The following is a 4,560-nucleotide window of genomic DNA, read 5'->3' as shown; positions in this document are numbered from 1 at the left end:
CCTGCCCCAGTCCTTAATGGAAGTTGGGTGAGAACCCGCTCGTGTTCATTCATGCCCCGCGCTGACGTCACCGAAGCCACGCCCTCAGGAATGTCTTTAAAGGGGCAGGGCTGGCACCAGGCTGGAAAGGAGGGGAGTCCCTAGGGGGTTCCGGAGGACCCTGGAGCCCTCTGGACATCCTGGCGCCCCCCAGGCCCTCCCAAGTTTCAGCTCTGAGCCAGGATCCTCGGCCCAGATGTGGGGATGGTTGGCCCTGAGCCATCCGCACTCTCACCCTTTGCCCTTGGGATGGGGCTCAACGTTGGCCTGCAGGCCTGGGCTGACATGGGGTGGGGGGCAAGGAGCCGTTGCCTCCCTGGCAGCAGGCCTATAAGGGGAGCTGTGAAACAGACTGGGATGCCCCTCTTTCTGGGACCTCTGAAGGGCGCACCAGACCGGTGGAGGTCGAAGAGAGCATCAAGGCTTGGGAGCCTTTAAGAATATGGTAATGTGGGGCACCTGGGTGGCTCAGTTGTTAAGCATCTGCCTTCCACTCAGATCATGGTCTCAGGGTCCTGGGATCCAGATCCCCTCATCAGGCTCCCCGCTCAGCGGGAAGCCTGCTTCTCCCTCTCCCACTTCCCCTGCTTGTGTTCCCTCTCTCACTCCCTCTCTGTCAAATAAATAAATAAATAAAATCTTTTTTTCCTTTTTTTTTTTTTAAGATTTTATCCATTTACCCGAGAGAGAATGAGTGAGAGAGAGCATGAGAGAGGAGAAGGTCAGAGGGAGAAGCAGACCCCCCAAGGAGTTGGGAGCCCGATGCGGGACTCGATCCCGGAAGTCCGGGATCATGACCCGAGCCGAAGGCAGTCGCTCAACCAACTGAGCCACCCAGGCGCCCCAAATAAAATCTTTTTTAAAAAGAAAAAAAAAATGAATACATGAATACCGTAATCTAAATGCAACCACCTCTAGGAATGAGTCAGACATGGATTATTTCCTGTAACTCTCCTCTGGGAACCAGGTGTCCTTATCCCCCCATTTTACAGAAGAGAACACTGAAGCTCCAAGCCCTTACACACATGCCCAAAGTTTGCACAGCTCAAAGGAAGTAGAGCCAGGATTTGAATCTAGGTAGTCTCTGCTTCAATCGCTGCCCCATACCGGGGAAGGGCAGGCAGGAGGCTGCTGTTGGAGCACCCCACACCCCACCCCGGCATGGCTGAATCAGTCAGTCTGTCTCAACACTTTGGAGGGCACCTGCCTCCCACCTGCCCCTTCAAGGGGCCTCTTCCCAAAGGTTTCTCAGACGTGAGCTCATCTCCCCTCCTGTCGGAAGCTGCTGGACTTAGTGAAACAAATGGGAAATGTCCTCTCACCCGCCTGCCGGCCACCCACGGCTGCCAATTGCCCAATCACCATTTGGCCAGTCCGGGAGGAGAAGCTGTAGCAGGCCTGATTCCCTGAGAGGCTCCAGGTCCCTCTGTCCACCTCCCTTCTCTTTGACCCCATCCTGGACTATCCTGACTCCCCCGGATCTGTTTGCCAAAGGCCCAACTGTGCTGCTCCAGTCCCGGCGTCCTCCCTGCCAGCTGTGGACATCTTGGCCTCTCGGCCTTGGCGCCTGCCCTTGGGAAGCGGGTCCAGACACCTCCTCTGGAGAAGGAGGAGGGCTAATTACAGGTGTTGGGGTAGCGTAATTAAAGCCTTTGACCAAGATGATAGGAGAGTCTTGGTGTTCTGAGAGTCTGTGAGCGTGCAAGTGTCCATGAGAGTGCGTGTTGGTGTGCGGGAGCACATGTGGGCATGTCAGGGTGTGTGTGCATGCACGCACTCACGCACATACACTCACATGCCTGCGCACATGTGAGTGTATGTGCATGAGTGCATGCAGGTGTGTGGGTATACGTGTGTGAGCGTGCGTGTAAGCCTATGTGGGTGTAAGAGGATGTGTGTGTGTGTGAGTGTGCCCTCGTGGCAAGGGCTATGGAGTCAACCCACGGGTTTTTGGATGTTTCCCTTCTCTGAGGCTCCATCTGCTTATCGGGAAGATGGATTAACCTCCTTCAGAGGTTTATGGTGACGACGGAGGAAGGTCGTGCATGTCCACTGCACACACAGGCCGGGGCTGTGGGACGTCCTGGTTAAACCCCGGCTGTGACTACAGTCACAAGCGACTCAGGGGGAAGAAGCGGCCTCTGAGCTGGACAGGGCTTATGGGCCCTGGTCTCCCCCATGGCGCGTGCATGGTGTGTGTGTGTGTATAAATGTGTGGATGAGTGTTTTGCGTGTTGTGCTGGACACTCCGGGCTAAGGTGAATGGAAGATTTCACGTGTCGTAGGTACGACCCCGCCTGTACATGTGTGTGACCTGCCATGCAGGCCTTTATGTTGGACGTCACGTGGGGACATACGCTCCAAGAGCACAGGAAGGGGTTGGTAAGCTCTGTGTTGCCTGAGAGTCGCCATGCGCTGTGTTGGTCGGTCCTCTGTGTGGGAAGTGTAGTTGCGTGGGTTTCCCTTGGGGACACCACCAGGTGGGCCCCACGTGCCAGGGGTGCGGGCAGGCCCTGCTGTTGCCCGCCATGTGCTCAGAGGTGTGTGCCCAGCTGGGGACCCAGAGCCCAGAGACAGATGTCGCTCGTCTTTGAGGTGGGAGCGGAGGCCTGTGGGAAGGGGTGGTGTGTGCACTGGTGGGAGGTGGGGGGCAGGGACAGCTCCTCCATCTTTAGTCACTCACCTGGTGACACACCCTTCCCGTCCAACCCGACCCAGCAGAGTCCTTCCTGCTCAGGGCGACTGTATGCTGACAAGGAAAGTTCTTTGGTGAGTCTTAGGAAGCGGCGGCACCGAAAAGTGGTATTTATTGTGACATAATAAAACCCTAATGGAGATAGAATTACCCAATAAAGGCCCCAAAAAGCCTGCGGGGCCTGAGTGCCACTGAGGCTTCGGGTACGGGCAGGGTGAGGTTGAGCGTGTTCGTGTGTGGCTGCACCAGCCTCCTCGCCCACTGTCCCCACCTCCAGCCCACCAGCCTGCTGGGGACAAGCAGATGACAAAGATCAGCATTGAAACAATAGCTTCACCCACCTCACCTTTCATCTGTGCCTTCCTCTGGCCAAGAGCAGCAGGAGGAAAAAAAAAAACAAAAAAAACATTGTACCCAACACTTATAAAGGGCTTACAAGCCAGGCCCTGCCCAGTTGGCTCTAGGACTTGACCTATACTGACCCCCTTAGTTCTCATGATAGCCCCACAAGGTGGGCACTGTGACTATCCCTATTTTGCAAAGGAGCAAAGCTAAAAGTTACAGCTGACATTCCAGCCCAGGCAACCAGGATCTGCAGCGCACACCCTCATGGGTACCTGTCTCATCCCCTGCTTCTGGAAGCTGAAATCCACAGACCCCGCCCCTTCCCCCTCTCTCGCCCAGAGTGAGGCACCAGCTAGAATAGTGCCCTGCACCCAGGAGTCACTCAGTAGATGCTCACATGTGATGGTGATATTCTTTTTTTTTTTTTTTACAGTTTTATTTTTAGCTAAACTCTTCACCCCACTTAGGGCTCGAACCCACAACCCTGAGATCTAGAATCTCCTGCTGTCTGAGCCAGCCAGGCGCCCCAGTGGTGACATTCTAAATCAGTTCCCTCCGTTTGTTTCAGTTTCCATCTCTTGAAGACCTTCTATGGGCCAAGCCGCCTTCACATAGAACTCATTCACCCTCCCAGCAGCCGTGGAAGGAAAAGCTAATTTGTGGCCATTTTTGTGGATGAAGATTGAGGCCCAGAGAGAACAGAGTTGTCTGAAGTTACAGCTAGGGATGCCTGGGTGGCTCAGTCGGTTAAGCATCTGTCTCTGACTCAGGTCCTAATCCCAGAGTCCCAGGATCAAGTCCTTCATCTGGCTCACAGAGAGCCTGCTTCTCCCTCTCCCTCTGCCCCCACCCTCAAATAAATAAAATCTTTTAAAATAATGAATAAAGTTACAGCAAGGCCTTGGCAGAGGTAGAACTAGGAAGGTTAAGTGTGTCTCATCCCAGAGCCCAGTCTCCCTACTCTTTCCTGAACACACCACGTGTTTTTGTCCATCTCTGCCACCCCCACTCGTTCTTTCAGACTTACCTCCGATGAGCCCGGGAGAAGGAACACGGGAGCCCCACGTGTAGGGGAGCGCCTGCTCCATAGTGTACACCCATCGAGGAGGACACAGTGGGCAAGCGAATGAATGGACGCTGGGTCCAGCGGACCTGGATTCTGCTCCAGCACTGCTGCTGGATTAAATGAGAGACATCAGGAGGGCTCTGGGCACGGAGCCTGGCGCGCAGGGAGTGTGCACTAAATCTCGGTCATTGGTTACCTTCCCCATCAGAAGTCGCTTCTGAATAGCGGCTGGGCTTCTGCGGGCCAGATAGGTTCACCCTGGAACAAACTTCAGCTCTCAGGTTATAACTACGCCCTCACCTGCCGCGCCCCCCACCTTTAGGCAGGGAGCTCCTGGAGGGACTGGAGCCCGGGATGCAGTAGGCGCTCAGTAAATGCTTGTGGGCTGCACACACATGCGAGCACCCGGAATCTT

This window comes from Enhydra lutris, unplaced genomic scaffold, assembly GCF_002288905.1.
Source record: "Enhydra lutris kenyoni isolate GAN:26980312 unplaced genomic scaffold, ASM228890v2 scaffoldscaffold38, whole genome shotgun sequence".
Taxonomy (NCBI): domain Eukaryota; kingdom Metazoa; phylum Chordata; class Mammalia; order Carnivora; family Mustelidae; genus Enhydra; species Enhydra lutris.
This window is presented reverse-complemented; position numbering follows the sequence as displayed.